The sequence below is a fragment of the Macaca nemestrina genome, chromosome 4 (assembly GCF_043159975.1).
Source record: "Macaca nemestrina isolate mMacNem1 chromosome 4, mMacNem.hap1, whole genome shotgun sequence".
NCBI classification, from domain to species: domain Eukaryota; kingdom Metazoa; phylum Chordata; class Mammalia; order Primates; family Cercopithecidae; genus Macaca; species Macaca nemestrina.
In genome coordinates this window covers 151879167-151898569 of record NC_092128.1, presented here as the reverse complement: position 1 = coordinate 151898569, position 19403 = coordinate 151879167, and the positions used below count along the sequence as shown (strand labels likewise).

The 19403-nt window shown below is 47.0% G+C and overlaps 1 long non-coding RNA gene across 3 annotated transcripts in view; it reads right to left on the bottom strand.

The window, feature by feature from the left end:
- Window positions 1–19403, bottom strand: part of LOC105483381 (uncharacterized) — an 88120-nt gene that overhangs the window by 35761 nt on the left and 32956 nt on the right. For 2 of the 3 annotated variants that reach the window (XR_988215.2, XR_011621730.1), the window contains exons 1-2: window positions 13316–13447; window positions 13009–13171 (exon numbers count right to left, since the gene is read on the bottom strand). This is a non-coding gene — a long non-coding RNA (uncharacterized lncRNA). Of the gene's footprint in view, window positions 1–13008; window positions 13172–13315; window positions 13448–19403 lie in introns of those variants that run through there. The other variant, XR_011621729.1, reaches the window with a different exon arrangement.

The window sequence follows — 19403 nt, the reverse complement described above, 5'->3', positions numbered from 1 at the left end:
GGCAGCGCTGGGAGATTTCACAACAACGGGGATGAAGAGTAAGTTCCAAAATATTTCAAAGCGGGCTGGGCGCAGTGGCCCACACCTATAATCCCAGCACTTCAGGAGACCGAGGCAGGTGGATCACCTCAGGTCAGGAGTTCAAGACTAGCCTGGCCAACATGGTGAAACTCCGTCTCTATTGAAAATACAAAAGATTAGCCAGGCGTGGTGGCACACGCCTGTAATCCCAGCTACTCAGGAGGCTGAGGCAGGAGAATTACTTGAACCTGGGAGGCAAAGGTTGCAGTGAGCCGAGATCACGCCATTGCACTCCAGCCTGGGAAACAAGAGTGAAACTCGGTCTCAAAAAAAAAAAAAAAAAAAAATCCAAAGCAGAGGGAGAGAGAGGGGAGCAGGGAAAAGAGAGGAAATAGGAGAGAGAGGGGAGAGGGAGGAGAGAGGGAATAGGAGAGAGAGGGGAGCAGGGAAAAGAGAGGGAATAGGAGAGAGAGGGGAAAGGGAGGAGAGAGAGAAGAGAGGGAGGAGAGAGGGAGAAGAAAGGAGAAGGAGAGGAGAAAGGGAGAAGGAGAGAGAGAGAGAGAAGGAGGGAGAAGAGAGAGAAAGGAAAGAGAGAGAAAAAGAAAACAACCTCCCAGCCGGGCACGATGACTCACGCCTGTAATCCCAGCACTTAGGGAGGCTGAGGTGGGCAGATCACTTGAGGTCAGGAGTTGTTGACGAACCTGGCAAACATGGTGAAACCCCGCCTCTACTAAAAATGCAAAAATTAGCTGGGCGTGGTGGTGGACACCTGTAGTCCCAGCTACTCGGGAGGCTGAGGCAGGAGAATCCCTTGAACCCAGGAGGTGGAGGTTCCAGTGAGCCGAGATCACACCACTGCACTCCAGCCTGGGCAACAGAGTGAGACTCTGCCGAAAAGAAAGAAAGAGGGGAGGGGAGGGGAGGGGAGGGGAGGGGAGGGGAGGGGAGGGGAGGGGAGAGGAGAGGAAAACTTCCCTACAAAGAAGCAAAAATTAAATTGGGTTCTGCCTCCTCACTGGGAACAATGGATGCCAGAAGACAACAGAGCAGTAACCTCAGACGTTTTGGAGACAAAAGTTATTTTGAATTTAACATTTTAGGTCAGACACGGTGGCTCATGACTGTAATCCCAGCACCTTGGGAGGCCAAGGTGGGTGGATCACTTGAGGTCAGGGGTTCAAGACCAGCCTGGCCAACATGGTGTAAACCCCATCTCTACTGAAAATACAAAAATTAGCTGGGCGTGGTGGCTGGCACCTATAATCCCAGCTCCTCAGGAGGCTGAGGCAGGAGAATTGCTGGAACCCAGGAGACAGAGGTTGCAGTGAGCCGAGATCACACCACTGCACTCCAGCCTAGGCGACAGAGCAAGACTCTATCAAAAAAAAAAAAAAAAAAAAACACTTAGTATTTTATACACAGTCAAAAGCTACTCTTTAAGTACGACTTAAGTATGACATCAAAATAAAGACACTTTCAGATATACCAAGACTCAAAGACTTCAACATTCATAAACCTTTTCAAACAAATTAGTTAAGGATTTACTCCAATAAAACAAAACAAAAAAATTAATGAACTTAAGAAAATAAAGGCCAGGTGCCGTGGCTGATGCCTGTAATCCCAGTAGTTTGAAAAGCCAAGGTAGGGGGATGAGTTGAGCCCAGGAGTTCAAGACCAGCCCGGGCAACATAGAGAAATCCCATCTCTACCAAAAATAAAAATAAAAATGAGCCATTTTTATTTTTATGGCGTGCACCTGTGGTCTCAGCTACTCAGGAGGCTGAGGCAGGAAGATCATTTGAGCCTGGGAGGTGGAGGTTGCAGTGAGCTGTGATTGTGCCACTGCACTCCAGCCTGGGTGACAGAGTGAAACCCTGTCTCAAAGAAAAGAAAAGAAAATAGACAACATAAGATGCAAGTAACCAGTGAGTGGAAAATAAACAATAAAATCAAACCAGACCCAGTCATCTCACGACTTTCACAGGTAGAAAGGTGAAACGGAGGAGAGAAGAAATCGTCTGCCTAAATAATTCTTAATGCAGAATAATTTTAAACGTGCTATTGAAAACTGCAAGCTAAAGACATTTCAAAAGATTTCAACTTGGGATGGAGACAGTTTAGTGTGAAGGCGGCAGGAAGGCTGGTTGAAAAGGAGAGAAGTTGAAGTATACTAAAAGCCCTGTCTTATTGAGGAGAAAATTAAAAGACTGATTAATTCTAGACATTGTTTAAAAACAAAAAAAAAAACTTTAAGGGTAGTTACTAGAAAAAAAAAAGAAACAGATGTATAACTTCTTAATCTGTTAAAGGGTAGTTACTACAAAAATAGAAACAGATGGCCGGTGCGGTGGCTCATGCCTGTAATCGCAGCACATTGGGAGGCCGAGGCCGGTGGAGCATGAAGTCAGGAGATCGAGACCATCTTGGCTAACAGGGTGAAACCCCGTCTCTACTAAAAATACAAAAAAAAAAAAAAATTAGCTGGGCATGGTGGCATGCGCCTGTAGTCCCAGCTACTCAGGAGGCTGAGGCAGAAGAATGGCGTGAACCCGGGAGGTGGAGCTTTCAGTGAGCCAAGATCCTGCCACTGCACACTCCAGCCTGGGCGACAGAGCAAGACTGTCTCAAAAAAAAAAAAAAAAAAAAAAAAAAAAAAGGCCGGGTTCAGTGGCTCAAGCCTATAATCCCAGCACTTTGGGAGGCTGAGGCGAGTGGATCACCCGAGGTCAGGAGCTCAAGACCAGCCTGGCCAACGTGGTAAAACCCCATCTCAACTAAAAATACCAAAAAATTAGCTGGATGTGGTGGCTGGCGCCTGTAATCCCAGCTACTTGGGAGGCTGAGGCAGGAGAATTGCTTGAATCCAGAAGGCGGAGGTTGCAGTGAGCCAAGATCACGCCACCGCACTCCAGCCTGGGTGACAGAGAGAGACTCTGTCTCAAAAAAGAAAAGAAAGAATATATGTAACAGTTAGTGTCATACCAGTTGAGAGTTACAGACGTGATTCCCTGTGGCTTACAGAAAGAAGTGACTTTACTTTCTCATGTTACAGAAAAGTTCAGACACGCCTGGCAGCAGACAAGGCTTGGAGCAAGGGTTTAAACAGTGTTCACAGGACTGAGTCTGTCCTTGTGTGGAGCCTGCCTTCCTCCACATTGGTCTCATCCTCGGGCCCTACATAGAGGCAGGTGACTTCCATCAGCTCCACTTCTGTCTTCCCAGTTTCAGTCCAGTGGAAAAGCAATGGCCACCCTTCTACTAACAGACCCACCAAATGCTCACTGCCCCTCATCAGCCTGCTGAGCTTCTGTGTGCAGGGAACACAGGCTATGATTAACCAAGCCCTGAGCCAACTGCCCATCCTGGAGTCAGGAAGGAAGTCGGAGTTGAGAATGGCTTAAGAAGGAGCCTAGCGGCCAGGCATGGTGGCTCACGCCTGTAATCCCAGCACTTTGGGAGGCCGAGGCAGGCAGATCACCCGAGGTCAGAAGTTTGAGACCAGCCTGGCCATCGTGGCAAAACTCCATCTTTACTAAAAATACAAAAATTAGCCGGGCGTGGTGGCATGTGCCTGTAATCCCAGCTACTCGGGAGGCTGAGCCCAGGAGACGGAGGTTACAATGAGCCGAGATCGCGCCACTGTACTCCAGCCTGGGCAACAGACCAAGACTAGGAGTTCGAGACCAGCCTGGCCAACGTGGTGAAACCCCGTCTCTACTAATAAATAAATAAATAAATAAGAATGAACCTGGCTTTAATTACATTTTAAAATAACTTAGAGAGTGTAACTGGATTGTCTGTAACTCAAACAATAAATGCTTGAGGGGACAGATACCCCATCCCCCATGTTGTATTTATTTCAATTGCATGCCTGTATCAAAATATCTCATGTACCCCAAAAATATATACACCTACTATATACCCACAAAAATTAAGTATATATATTTTATATATATATGTAATATATATACTTAAAGTTGTGTGTGTGTGTGTGTGTGTGTGTATATATATATATATGTATAAAAGAATGAGCCTGACCAAGCACAGTGGCTCATACCTGTAATGCCAGCACTTTGGGAGGCCAAGACAGGAGGATCACTTGAGCCCAGGAGTTCAAGACAAGCCTGAGTAACATGGCAAAACCTTCTCTTCACAAAAAATACAAAAATTAGCTGGCATGCTGACACACACCTGTAGTCCCAGCTACTTGGGACTAAGCAACATTGCCTAGACATCGTCAGATCCCTCTCTGATCCCCTCTCCACCAGAGGTTCCCCCTGCTCTCCTGCCTCTGGGAAGTCGCTCCATCCCATAGCCTCTGAAGTTTGCATGCCATGAGGGACTTCTCCCTCCAGCAAATCTGCCAAGGCTCGGAACAAAGAAAACTTGTGCATTCTACTGCCATCTTGTGGTCATCTCTTTTTCTTTGCTCAGCACCCAAACCCCTCAAACCCTACAATTATCTCCTGCATTTACTGAGGAACAGGAGGACCAGTAACATGGGTGACACTCCTCAGGCCACATAGCTAGTCAGGGTGGTGCTAGGACTAGAACTTTACTCTGTTGACTCAGTGGCATTTTACTTGCACCCACAGGTTTTCGCTGGACTTCCTGGTTTCACTAGACCAGGGGTCAGCAAACAACAGCCCATGGGCTGAATCCGGCCCACTGCTCGTTTTGTCAAGTTTTGTTGGCACACAGCCACACTCACTGGTTTATGTGTTGTCTGCGTCAGCTTTCTTGCTACAGCAGCACTGTTGAATGGTTGCAACGGAGACCACAGAGCCAGCAAAACCTGAAATATTTGCACTCTAGCCCTTTACAGAAAAGGTTTGCAGACCCCTGCCCCAGCAGTGGCCCCGGCTAGTCCTGAAGAGAGATTCCAGTTTGTAGAATCTCAGTTTGACATGATGAGATGAAGTGAGATATAGCTAGCACCAACCACTTTGAAATTGTTGAAAGAGTTGAAAATCCTCACTCTCCATTTTTAACTCTGGGTTGGCTCTGGGTTACAGAGGCATGGGTTTTTAGTGCTGCAACAAATGCTTCCTTAAATCCACTACCTGATGCCCCCTGGTGAGGAGATCAGAAAGGCAAGCCTAGTTGCTGTTATTAGAAAAGAAACAGGCCAGGCGTTGTTGCTCTCGCCTGTAATCCCAGCACTTTGAGGGGCCGAGGTGGGTGGATTGCCTGAGGTCAGGAGTTCGAGACCAGCCTGGCCGATATGGTGAAACCCCGTCTCTACTAAAAATAAAAATAAAAAATTAGCCAGGCATGGTGGTGAGGGCCTGTAATCCCAGCTATTCCGGAGGCTGAAGCAGGAGAATCGCTTGCATCCAGGAGGCAGAGGCTGCGGTGAGCCAAGATCATGCCACTGCACTCCAGCCTGAAAGACAGAGTGAGACTCTGTCTCAAAAAAAAAGAAAAAAGAACGAAAGAAAAGAAAAGAATAGCCAGCCGCAGTGTGTGTTGTTCCCATCTTTGTATCCACATATTCTCATCATTCAGCTCCCACTTATAAGTAAGAATATGCAGTATTTGGTTTTCTGTTCCTGGGTTAGTTTGCTAAGGATAACGGCCTCCAACTCCATCCATCCCTGCAAAGGACATGATCTCATTCTTCTTTATAGCTGCATAGTATTCTATGTTGTGTATACGTACCACATTTTCTTTATCCAGTCTATGATTAATGGGCATTTAGGTTGATTCTATATCCTGGCTATTGTGAAAAGTGCTGCAATGAACATATGCGTGACATCACCTAGACATCGTCAGACCCACTCTCTGATCGCCTTTCCACCAGGAGTTCCTTTGCCCTCTCCTTTCTGGGAAGTGGCCCTCTCCCATAGCCTCTGAGAGTTGCACACTGTGAAGGACTTCTGTGTGTCTTTATGGTATAATGATTTATATTTCTTTGGGTATATACACGAGTTTACCTGTGGATGTGGTTTGGCTGTGTCCCCACCCAAATCTCATCTTGAATTGTAGCTCCCATAATTCCCACGTGTTGTGGGAGGGACCCAGTGGGAGATAATCGAATCATGGGGGTGGTTTCCCCCATTCTGTTCTCATGGTAGTAAATACGTCTCACAACATATGATGATTTTATAAGAGTTTCCCCTTTTGCTTGACTCTCATTTTCTCTCGTCTGCCACCATGTAAGACACGCTTTTCACCTTCCACCAAGACTGTGAAGCCTCCCAAGTCACGTGGAACTGTAAGTCCATTAAATCTCTTTTTCTTTATAAATTACTCATTCTTATATGCACATGTGTGTTTACTGCAGCACTATTTACATAGCAAAGACTTGGAACCAACCCAAATGCCCATCAATGATAGACTACATAAAGAAAATGTGGCACATATACACCATGGAATACTATGCAGCCATAAAAAAGAATGAGCTCATATCCTTTGCAGGGACATGGATGAAGCTGGAAACCATCATTCTCAGCAAACTAATGCAGGAACAGAAAACCAAACACCGCTTGTTCTCATTCATAAGTGGGAGTTCAACAAGGAGAACACATGGACACAGGGAGGGGAACATCACACACTGGGACCTTTTGGGAGGTGGGGGCAAGGGGAGGGAGAACATTAGGACAAATAACTAATGCATGCAGGACTTAAAACCTAGATGATGGGCTGATAGGTGCAGCAAACCACCATGACATATGTATACTGATGTAATAAACCTGCACGCTCTGCACATGTGTCCCAGAACTTAAAGTAAAATAAATAAATAAATAAATAAATAAATAAATAAATAAATATCCAGTCTCAGGTATGTCTTTTTTTTTTTTTTTTTTTTTTTTTTTAAGATGGCGTCTTGCTCTGTCACCAGGCTGGAATGCAGTGGTGTGATCTTGGCTCACTGCAACCTCCACTTCCCGGGTTCAAGCGATTCTCCTGCCTCAGCCTGCTGAGCAGCTGGGACTACAGGTGTGTGCCACCACGCCCAGCTAATTTTTATATTTTTAGTAGAGACAGGGTTTCAACATGTTAGCCAGGATGGTCTCGATCTCTTGACCTCATGATCCACCTGCCTGGGCCTCCCAAAGTGCTGGGATTACAGGCGTGAGCCACCGCGCCCGGCCCCCAGTCTTGGGTGTGTCTTTATCAGCAGCATGAAAATGGACAAATACACCTACATAACAAACCTATACATGTACCCCTGCACTGAAAATAAAAGTTATTTTAAAAAAAGAAAATAAAGGCCTTAGTCCTTAAGCAATGACTAAATTGTGGGGGAAAACTCAGGTGGAATTCTGCAACAACACTGGAGTATCACCGTTCAATTTTAGACACAAAAAGCCAGGGAGGCAAAGACACCCACCATGAGCCAAGCTTTGCTGGGTTTGGGGAGGGAAGGGCACAATTGCTATAATCTTGACACCGAACAGTGCTGGAGGGGGGATTCAGAACAGCTTGGTAAGGGGCTTAGAAGATATTGACATGTACCCCAAATTGTATTTAATGGCATTTTGCTAAGTAATCTGGTTTCTGGTTTTAGATTCGGATTTTAGTCATAAAGAGCTTATGCTGGGACACTGGACTGGACAGAAGAGCCACTTTCCTGCTTCACAGGGGCACAGTTTCTTTCTAGAATTCTCTTATGCAGAGCGGCTGTCCAAGATAAAATTGAAGCAGACGAGCCAGGCACAATGGCTCACGCCTGGAATCCCAGCATTTTGGGAGGCTGAGGCAAGAGGATCGCCTGAACTTTGAATCCAGGAGTTCGAGACCAGCTTGGGCAACACAGTGAGATGCCTGTCTTCATCTCTCTCATTTCTCTTCTCTTCTCTTCTTTCTCTTTCTTTCTTCCCTCCCTCCCTCCCTCTTTCCTTCCTTCCTTCGTTCTTTCTTTCCTTCTTTCTTTCTCTCTTTCTCTCTCTCTCTCTTTTTTTTTTTGAGATAGAATCTCATTCTGCCCCAGGCTGGAGTGCAGTGGTGCAATCTCAGCTCACTGCAGCCTCCACCTCCCAGGTTCAAGTGATTCTCCTGCCTCAGCCTCCCAAGCTGGGATTATAGGTGCCCACCACCACACCCAGCTAATTTTTTGTATTTTTAGTAGACCTGGGGTTTCATCATGTTGGCCAGGCTGGTCTTGAACTCCTGACTTCAGGTGATCCACCCACCTCGGCCTCCCAAAGTGCTGAGATTACAGGTGTGAGCCACTGCACCCGGCCTCCCTGTCTCTATTTCTTTAAAAAAAAAAAAAAATTAATAATAAATAAATAAATAAATAAATAGGGACAGACTTCTCTCTCCACTGCTTAAGAATCTCCATATATAGCTGGAAAGTAGCAAATTGTAGGAAAGCAAGAGGAAAAGTCCTAGGGGAAGGAAGCCCAGCAATTCCTAAGATGTGTGATGTGTCCTGACATCCAGCTGGTTGACTTACGTGCCTGAGGAGCCTGAGGACATGGCTATCTGGATCTCTGGTAATGAGTGCCGGTCCCTGGAACACCTCTCAGAGCCCAGCTGTCTGGTGAGGCCAGCTGTGGGCGCCTAATCCACAGCCCAGCTGAGCCCTCCATGTGTACCACCTTGGACATTCAGCCCCATGCAGCCTGGAGATGCTGTAGCCCCAGCACTCTGGGCTGATGACTGCATGATGGGCCCCTGCACAAGAACAGCCCCACCAAACCCTTTCCAATTTCCTTACCCATGAAATCATAAGCAAAATAAAAGGGTTGGGCTGGGGGCGGCGGCTCACGCCTGTAATCCCAGCACTTTGGGAGGCCGAGGCAGGTGGATCATGAGGTCAGGAGATCAAGACTATCCTGGCCAACAAGGCGAAGCCCTGTCTCTACTAAAAATACAAAAAAATTAGACGGACGTGGTGGCACGCGCCTATAGTCCCAGCTACACGGGAGGCTGAGGCAGGAGAATGGTGTGAACCCGGGAGGCAGAGGTTGCAGTGAGCCAAGATCGTGCCACTGCCCTCCAGCCTGTGCGACAGAGCAAGACTCCATCAAAAAAAAAAAAAAAAAAAAAAAGGCTGTTGTGAGCTGCTAAGTTTGGAGTTGATTTGTTGGGTAGCATTAGGCTCTGAAACAACTACCATAAGAAATATGCATTTGCCTCCGCCAAGGGAACTGCTGGGGAAGGACCCCCAGTAGGGAGTCTCTGGAGAGTCGCAGAAAGTGGAGAGAGAGGGAGAAACAAAGAGGAGAGGGAAGGAGAGAGACAAAGAGAGAGAAGAGGGAAAGACAGGAGAGAGGGGAGAGATGTTACCAAAACACCAGGAGTTTGGTCTAGGTCCTGGTGCTCACTGCACAGAAAGCCAATCACTGAGACAATGAGTGTTGCCAATGAAGAAGGCTGTACTTGGGTGCAGCAGCGGAGATGGGAGCTCAGCCTCAAATCCATCTTCCTGACCCACTAAAGACCTTTCTTTAGCATGGAAGAAATGTAACTATGTGTAAGAAAACAGGAACTCAGATAAAACAAAGGCAAGTTTCAAGCTTTAAGAAATTGACCAGATGGCTCAATTTCTATGCTTATCCAAAAAACAAGCAACTGTCTCTGGGACTACTGGGTTGGTTTCAGAGAGAGAAGGAGAAGGAGAGAGAGGAGAGGGAGAGAAGACAGGGAGAGAGAAGGGGAAGGGAGAGAGAGAAAAGGGGGAGACAGGAGGGGAGAGAGAGAAAGGAGAGAGAGGAGAGAGAAAGACAGCAGGGAGAGAAAGAGAAACAGTGGGGAACAATAGGAAACAGAGGGGAAAGAGAAAGAGGAGGGGGAGAGAGAAAGGGGAGGAAGAGAGAGAAGGGGGAAAGAGGAGAGGAAGAGAGAAGGAAGACAGTGGAGACGGGGAGAGGAGGGAGAGAGAGGGAGAGGAGGAGAAGAGAGAAGAGGGAGAGAGAAGGAAGAGAGAGGAGAGAGAGGGGAGGAAGAAAGAGGAGGGAGAGAGAAGGGGAGAGATGAGGGAGAAAGAAGAGGGAGAGAGAAGGAAGAGAGAGGAGACAGGGGAGGAAGAAAGAGGAGGGAGAGAAAGAGAGATAGGGAGAAAAGGGGGAGGGGAGGAAGAGAGGAGAGAGGAGAAAGAGAAAGGAGGGAGAGAGAAAGGGAGAGAGGAGGGAGAGAGAAAGAGGAGGGAGAGAGGAGGAGGGAGAAAGGGGGAGAGAGGAGGGGCAGAGAGGAGGAGGAAGAGAGAGAAAGAGGAAGAAAGATTAGGCATAGACAGGAGAGAGGGGAAGGGAGAGAAGAGAGAGAAAGGGGAGGGGAGAGAGAAAAAGAGAAGGAGAGAGGAGGGAGAGAGAGGAGGTGGGGAGAGAAAAAAAGCGCCGAGAGAGAAGAGAGAGGGACATCTGCACATCTGATCTCCAGGTTCAGAAAGGACGGAGTCGGCTGACAACATTCACAATGGTGTGCTGCCCTTTCCCTCCTCTCTCTAAGCTGTAGAGGGCAGGGAGGAAGCATAACCGAGAATAGAAGACACCAGCCAGGTCTCCCCTTGCCCTCCACAGGCTTCCAGCCCAAAGCAACCCCAAAGTAGTAGAGGGATTTAACGCTGAATCCAGCACGGAGCTTTAATTAACATCTCAAATTAGAAAAGCTGTTCAGTGTTGCTCACCTGGCTTGAGACTGCTTTGCTTCTGAAACTGACCTGGGACTGTCCCTTGCATAAGAGTGAACCAAAAAACCACGGACAATCCAGTCTCCATTCGGGGAATGGATGCAAGTTACCAGTGGAAGTGCAACTCGCCATGCCCCAGGGGCCCCGCCCCAACCACCCCGTGGGCTCCAGCGCAGTGGGAGCTTCCTGGACGGCGCTGCCCCCTGCTTCCGCCCCCTGCTTGGCGGGGTCCGGTTCCATTGACCTACCGCCCAAGGGCTGAGGTGTGCAGGAGCTTGGCGCATGGGACTGGCGGGCAGCTCCTCAAGGTTTGTAAACGCACCAATCAGTGCTCTGTGTCTAGCTAATCTAGTGGGGACTTGGAGAACTTTTCTGTCTAGCACTCTGTGTGTAGCTAAAGGATTGTAAACGCACCAATCAGCACTCTGTGTCTAGCTAAAGGATTGTAAATACACCAATCAGCACTCTGTCAAAACGGATCAATCAGCTCTTTGTAAAATGGACCAATCAGCAGGATGTGGGTAGGGCCAGATAAGGGAATAAAAGCAGGCCACCAGCGCCAGCCAGCAGGCAACCTGGTGGAGTTTCATTTCATGCCCTGGAAGCTTAATGGAAGCTTTGTTCTTTTGCTTTTTGCAATAAATGTTGGGGCTGCTCAGTTTTTAGGTCCAGGCCACCTCTATCAGCTGTAACGCTCACTGGGAAGGTCTGCAGCTTCACTCATGAAGCCAGTGAGATCATGAACCCACGGGGAGGAACGAACAACTCCAGAGGCACCGCCTTTGAGAGCTGTAACACTCACCAACAAGGTCTGCAGCTTCACTCCTGAAGTCAGCAAGACCACAAACCTACCAGAAGGAAGAAACTCCAGACACACCATCTTTAAGAACTGCAGCACTCACCTGGAGGGTCAGCGGCTTCATTCTTGAAGTCAGCGAGACCAAGAACCCACCAATTCCGGACACAGAAGTAGGAGGAAAAAAAGCCGAGTTTGATTGTGTCTGGAATTCTGTATCTTCAACACAGTGAAGCCAGCCCCGTGAAATTTAGGATGTTTTAATCTCACGTGCCGGTTTCTAGAAGCCTCATCCTCCTGGATCCTCTCATTTGATTACACTTCACGTTCATCTGGGCTTTTTTCTCTTAAAAACACATTTTTACAGACTTATGTCTAGAATTGCAGCTTTTCTAATCTGAGTTTTTGTTTTGTTTTGAGAGCAAGAGAGAGTTTTCACTCTTGTTACCCAGGCTGGAGTGCAGTGGCACAATCTCAGCTCACAGCAGCCTCCTCTGCCTCTCGGGTTCTAGTGATTCATCTGCCTAAGCCACCTGAATAGCTGGGATTGCAGGCACGTGCCACCACGCCCAGCTAATTTTTTTGTATTTTTAGTAGAGATAGGGTTTCACCACGTTGGCCAGGCTGGTCTCAAACTCCTGACCTCAGGCAATCTACCCGCCTCAGCCTCCCAAAGTGCTGGGATTACAGGCGTGAGCCACTGCACCTGGCCTAAGTCATTTTTTGGGTGTTTGTTCAGAGACAGGGTCTCTCTCTCTCTCACGCAGGCTGGACTGCAGTGGTGTGATCGTTGCTCACTGCAGCACTCCTGGGCTCAAGTAATTCTTCAGGAATTCCTGGGCTCAAGTAATCATCTTGCCTCAGCCTCTCCAGTAGCTGGGACTACAGGAATATGCCACCATGCTGGACTTTTTTTTTTTTCTTAAAAAAAAGACAGGACGTCACTCTGTTGCCCATGCTGGAGTGCAGTGGTGTGATCATGGCTCACTGCAGCCTCAGACTTCTGGCCTCAAGCAATCCTCCCGCCTCAGCCTCCCAAAGTGCTGGGAATACAGGCGTGAGCCACTGCACCCCAACATCCCGGAGTCTTTCTCTAAGTTGTTGCCTACCCATGCACTCTCCGCCCCCCACCATTCCCAACAGTTTGGAAGCATTTAATTCACCAGAAGGTGGCGATAGTGACCACATCCGTGGGGTGATGGTTTTACAGGTACCAGGAAGAACACTCAATTTCACACCCGCACGTGTGCATGCTCACACCAAAATCAGACACTCCCTAAAGCTGTTCAGTGTTGCTCAAAAACACCCTCAAGAGATCGCTGGTGGGTTTGATTACTGCCCTACTCACACGGGGTTCTCATTCCCATCAGGCTCACAGTGCAAACCCCTTGAGCAAGCACAGCTGGCGGGGAAAGGCCCCTCATGGCCAGCTCTTCAGATTTTCAAATTTTTCCAAAAATGTCAGAAACCTGAATTTTGTATTTTGTTTATTTTTTGGTAACTCTCCTGATTTCTCTATGCTGGCAACAAAATAAAAATATTTTTAAAACATTCAATGAGCCAAACAAAACAAATATATGCACCCGATTCCGAGTGGGCTTACAACCTCTGATTGACAGCGAGGTCTCCTCAGTCATAAATCACAAGGACGATGATGGCATGACCTGCACTGGAGCTGGATTCAGCAGAGAAAAGGAGGTAGGGCTGAGGAGATGAGAGTCACAGACGTCTCTTTGCCATGGAAACCCAGGGGAGGAGGCTTTTTTTTTCTGTATTAAGAGATCAATGAGAGATTAATAATAATCCTGTACATTGATATAACACTTCAAACTTGAGTGCTTGCCCATCTATAATCTCATTTGATCCCTAGAACAGCCCCGTGAGCTTGTCAAGAACGCCTGACACTCTCTAACCTGATAAAGGGAGATAAAGGCCCAGACGATTTCACACACAGAAAGAAAGAAGGCGAGGAAAGGTAATGGGAGGACTCAGGTTTTAGTGGAAGGACTCAGAAAGAGTTCATTTTTCTTTGCTTTTGTCTGATATTGCTGTCTCTCTCTCTCTCCCCCCCCCCCCGCCCCCAACCCTCCCTCTCCCTCCCTCCTTCTTTCTCTTTAAGAGACAAGCTCTTGCTCTGTTGCCCAGACTGGAATGCAGTGATGCAATCATAGCTTACTGCAGCCTCAACATTCTAGGCTCAAGTGATCCTCCCACCTCAGCCCTCTGAGTAGCTGGGACTACAGGCACGCACCACCCCACCTGGCTAATTCTTTAATTTTGTTGTTGTTGTTGTTGTTGTTGTTGTTGTTGTTGTTGAGACACAGTCTTGCTCTGTCACCCAGACTGGAGTGCAATGGTGCACTCTCAGCTCACTGAAAATTCTGCCTCCCAGGTTCAAGTGATTCTCCTGCCTCAGCCTCCCAAGTAGCTGGGATTACAGGCGTGCACCACCATGCCTGGCTAATTTTTGTATTTTTAGTAGAGACAGGGTTTCGCCATGTTAGCCAGGTTGGTCTCAAACTCCTGACCTCAGGTGATCCACCCACCACGGCCTCCCAAAGTGCTGGGACTACAGGCGTGACACACCGCGCCCAGCCTAATTATTTAATTTTGTTTAGAGATGGGATCTCACTATGTTGGCCAGGATGGTCTCAAACTCCTGGCCTCAAGTGATTCTCCCATCTCTGCCTCCCAAAGTGCTGGGATTACAGACATGAGCCAATGCGTCCAGCCTGTCTGCTCTGTTATACCTTCTCTCTGTAATAGACAATTTTGTTTTGCAGTTGCAGAAGGCAGGAAACAAGGGTGTTTCTGTCGTGAGAGGAATGGCAGCAGCAGGAGTGAGAACAACAACTGACAAAACAAGACACAGCTGGCACAGTCTGGTGGTTGAGGATGATGGATATGACCTTCACTGACTTGTCAATGTCCCAAGTGTCAAACCTGGCCCCACCTCCGTGAAGTTCATTCGCATAAAAACATTAACTGGAGCCAATCTTCACAATCTGGTGACTCAGAGGTAAATGTTCTTTTATCAAAATTGGAGTGAACATACCTATTAGGATGGTTACTCTAAAAGAAAATAACAGAAAATTACAAGTGTTAGTGAGGATGTGGAAGCACTGGAACCCTTGTGCCCTGTTGGTGGGCATGTAAAAGGTGCGACCACTGTGGAAAGCAGCATGGCAGTTCCTTAGGAAAGTAAACATAGAGTAGCCAGGCACGGTGGCTCACACCTGTAATCCCAGCACTTTTGGAGGCCGAGGTGGGTGGATCATCTGAGCTCAGGAGTTCGAGACCAGCCTGGCCAACATGGCAAAACCCTGTCTCTACTAAAAATACAAAAATTAGCCAGGCATGGTGGTGCATGCCTGTAATTTCAGCTACTCAGGAGGCTAAAGCAGGAGAATCGCTTGAACCTGGAAGGCAGAGGTTGCAGTGAGCTGAGATCATGCCACTGCACTCCAGCCTGGGCAACAGAGCAACACTCCATCTCAAACAAAGAAAAAGAAAAGAAAATTAAACATAGAGTTACCCTATGACCCAGCAATTCCATGTCTGGGTATATATTCAAAAGAATTGAATGAACATGTATGTTTATTGTGGCACTGTTCACAATAGCAAAGACTTGGAACTAACCCAAATGCCCATCAATGATAGACGGGATAAAGAAAATGTGGCACATATACACCGTGGAGTACTATGCAGCCATAAAAAAGGATGAGTTCATGTCCTTTGTAGGAACATGGATGAAGCTGGAAACCGTCGTTCTCGGCAAACTAACACAAGAACAGAAAACCAAACACTGCAAGTTCTCCTAAGTGGGAGTTGAACAATGAGAACACATGGACACAGAGAGGGGAACATCACATGCCAGGGCCTGTCATGGGGCAGGGGGCTAGGGGAGAGATAGCATTAGGAGAAATACCTAATGTAGATGCCAGGTTGATGCGTGCAGCAAACCACCATGGCACATGTATACCTATGTAACAAACCTGCACGCTCTGCACATGTATCCCAGAACTTAAAAGTATAATAATAAAAAAAATTGAAAGGATCTCAAAAAAATATTTGCACACCCATGTTCATAGCAACGTTACTCACAAGAGTCAAAAGGTAGATGAGACCCAGGTACCCATGAACAGATGGATGAATGAACAAAATGTAGTCTGTCATACAATAGAATATTTTTCAGCCTTTAAAAGGAGATAAATTCTGACACCTGCTCCAACATGGATGGACCCTGAGGACATTATGCAGAGTGACATAAGCCATTCACCGAGAGATAAATACTATATGATTCCACTTATAGGAGGCACCTAGAGTTATTGAACTCATAGAGACAGAAAGTAAAATGATGGTTGCCAGGGAGAAGGGAGGAGGGAGAGTGAGTGTTTAATGGGAACAGAGTTTCAAGATCACAAGGTGAAAAAGTTCTGGAGATGAATGGATGGTTGCACAACAATGTGAATTAACACTCCTTAACTCCACACTCAAAATGGTTAAGATGGGGCCGGATGCGGTAGCTCACGCCTGTAATCCCAGCACTTTGGGTGGTCAAGATGGGTGGATCACCTGAGGTCAGGAGTTCGAGACCAGCCTGACCAACATGGTGAAACCCCATCGCTACTAAAAATGCAAAAAGTAGTTGGGTGAGGTGGCGCATTCCTGTAATCCCAACTACTCAGGAGGCTGAGGCAGGAGAATCGCTTGAACCTAAGAGACGGGGGTTGCAGTGAGCTGATATCACGCCACTGCAATCCAGCCTGGGCGAGATAGAGCGAGACTGCATCTCAAAAAAAAAAAAAAAAGGTTAAGATGTTAAATTTTATGCTACATGTATTTTCCACAATTTTTTTTTTTAATTTAAATGGCCAGATGCAGTAGCTAATGCCTGTAATCCCAGCTCTTGGGGAAGCTGAGGCAGGAGGATCACTTGAGTCCAGCAGTTCAAGACCAGCCTGAACAACATAGTGAGACCTCCATAGCTACAAAAAATAAAAAATTAGCCAGGCTTGGTGGTGCACACCTGTAGTCCTGGCTACTCTAGAGGCTGAGGCAGGAGGATGGCTTGAGCCCAGGAGTTCAAGGCTGCAGTGAGCTGTGATCGTGCCACTGCACTCCAGCCTGGGCTATAGAGCGAGACTTCGTCTCTAAAAATTAACTATTTATGTTAAAAATTAATTTTTTTTAAATTAAGATGGGGTGAAGTCTCAAGAACAGATGCATTCACTTGAACCCTAGCCTCCCTCTGCTCCCAGCTTTGGCTTCAACAATTTCACCCTCATTCCAAACTCCTCCATTACATTCTGCTGGTCCAAACCTGGGTAGGTTTGCCAATTCTGCTTCCTCTGCCCGGAATCCTCTTTCCTCCTTTATCCTATTTTTTTGGCCAAACCCCACTCAAACATCAGGTTTTGGAAGACTTTTTCCATCCTGACCACCCGCAACCCGCCCTGAGAGTCACCTGCTCTCCCACTGGGCCACAGCTTTGCCTCGATTGTATTTCATCTGCCTCCTCTCACAGAGCACTTACGGCTGCTTCTGCACATGTGCATCTCCACTGTCAGCCATGGGGGGTGTTTTGGGAAAAGTGCATGAAGGATTGGTGGGAACCAGTCCTTTTCTCACCCACTCAGGACAGAAAGGAAAGACTCAAATACTAGGTGACCCAAATACTAGGTGACTCAGGCCTGTAATCCCAGCACTTGGGAGGCTGAGGTGGACGGATCACCTGAGGTCAAGACCAGCCTGGTCAACATGATGAAACCCCATCTCTACCAAAAATACAAAAAATTAGATGAGTGTGGTGGTGAGCGCCTGTAATTCCAGCGACTAGGGAGGCTGAGGAGAATCGCTTGAACCCGGGAGGCGAATCGCTTGAACCCGGGAGGCGGAAGTTACAGTGAGCTGAGATCGCGCCGCTGCACTCCAGCCTGGGCCACAAGAGAGAAGCTCCATCTCAAAAACAAAAGGGGTTAGGGGGAGAAAAAAAAAAAAACCCAAATACTTGAAGACTGAATTTAATTAAAATGGGATTGTAATGGCCTTAAACATGCATGCTCATGACTTCATGGTGAATCTTCTACCTCTCTAGATTGTCAGCATGGCGTGGGTTCCTGAGCTGGTGCTGCTGCAATGTTGGGGCATCTCTAGGGGCCATGAGGGCCCCAAGAGTCTCATGGAACAGATGAAACCAGTGGGAGATGGGTTGGGCTTGCAGCCTGGTCCCGGGCTTAAGATTCCTCAGTAAACTGTGCCCAGCAGGGGAGGCGCCCATTGTTAAAGAAATGTGCCTAGTGATGGCTGGGCGCAGTGGCTCACACCTGGAATCCCAGCGCTTTGGGAGGCCGAGGTGGATGGATCACAAGTTCAGGAGTTCAAGACCAGCCTGGCCAAGATGGTGAAACCCCCGTCTCTACTAAAAATACAAAAAAAAAATAGCTGGGCGTGGTGGTGGGCACCTGTCATCCCAGCTACTCAGGAGGCTGAGACACAGAATTGCTTGAACCCGGGAGGTGGAGATTCCAAGTGAGCTGAGATAGCACCACTGCACTCCAGCCTAGGCGACAAGTGAGACTCCATCTCAAAAAAAAAAAAAAAAAAAAGAACAGAAATGTGCCTAGTGACACATGAGGCCTGGCAAATTGGCATGGGGGAGGTACTGAATAATGAAAACACTTTCAAAGGCAACCTTGGACACTTTGGTGCACTTAACCTAACCCAAGCCTTCAGGGGACTTGGGCCAGATTCCCCCCAAAAAAAGATGATTATAATAAACAATAAAAGAGATCAGTAATTTTTCAAAGGGCTCTACCCCCTGGGATATTTAAAAGCTCACTGAAAGGCTAGAAGTAAAGATGTCAGGAAGAAATGAGAGTCTAGAAATAGACACACACATATATCATCAATTGATTTATTACAAAGGTGCCAAGGCCATTGGAAGGAGAAGGGATAGTCTCTTCAACAAGTGGTGCTGGAACCATTGAATATTCTTATGCCGTAAATACTAAGAAACGTCAACCCTGATCTCGCTCTTTGTAAAATATTAACTCAAAATGGATCATAGACCTAAATGTAAGAGCTGAATTCATAAAGCATCTAGAAAAAAGCAGTGGAGAACATCTTTGTGACCTTTAGTTAGGCAAATTTCTTAGATATGACACCAAAAGCACAATGTATAATAGAAAAAAGAGATAAATTGGACTTCATCAGAATTTAAAATATTTGCTTTTCAAAAACCCCATTAAGAAAATGGAAAGACTGGGCTCAGTGGCTCAGGCCTGTAACCCCAGCACTTTGGGAGGCTGAGGCGGGAGGATGGCTTGAGCCCAGGAGTTTGAGACCATCCTGGGCAACATAATAAGACCTAAAAAAAAAAAAAAAAAAAAAGAGAGGTGGGAGGATCACTTGAGCCTAGGAGGTCAAGAGGCTATAAAAAGCCGTGAGTGTGCCACTGCACTCCTACCTGGGTGACAGGAGTGAGATCCTGTCTCCCCCAGCAAAAAAAAAAAAAAAAAAAAAAAGACTGAGAGAAAGATATTTCCAAAACATGTGTGATTAAAAACAAACAAACAAACTTGTATCCAGAATATATAAAGAACTTCTACAATCCAATAATAGGAAGACAAACAACCCAATTAAAAAAAAAGTAAAGGGCTGGGTACAGTGGCTCATGCATATAAGTCCCAGCAATTTGGGAGGCCAAAGTGGGCGGATCTTTTGAGCCCAGGAGTTTGAGACCAGGGCAATGTGGCAAAATCCCATCTCTCCAAAAAATACAAAAATTACCCGGGCATGGTGGCACATGCCTGTAGTCCCAGCTACTCAGGAGGCTGAGGTGAGAGGATCGCTTCAGCCTGAGAGGCAGAGGTTGCAGTGAGCCAAGATCATGCCACTGCACTCCATTGTGGGTGACCAAGCAAGACCCTGCCTCAAAAAAAAGAGAAAACCTAAATAAAATATGTGAATAGACATTCCATCAAAAAGTTATATAGGTAG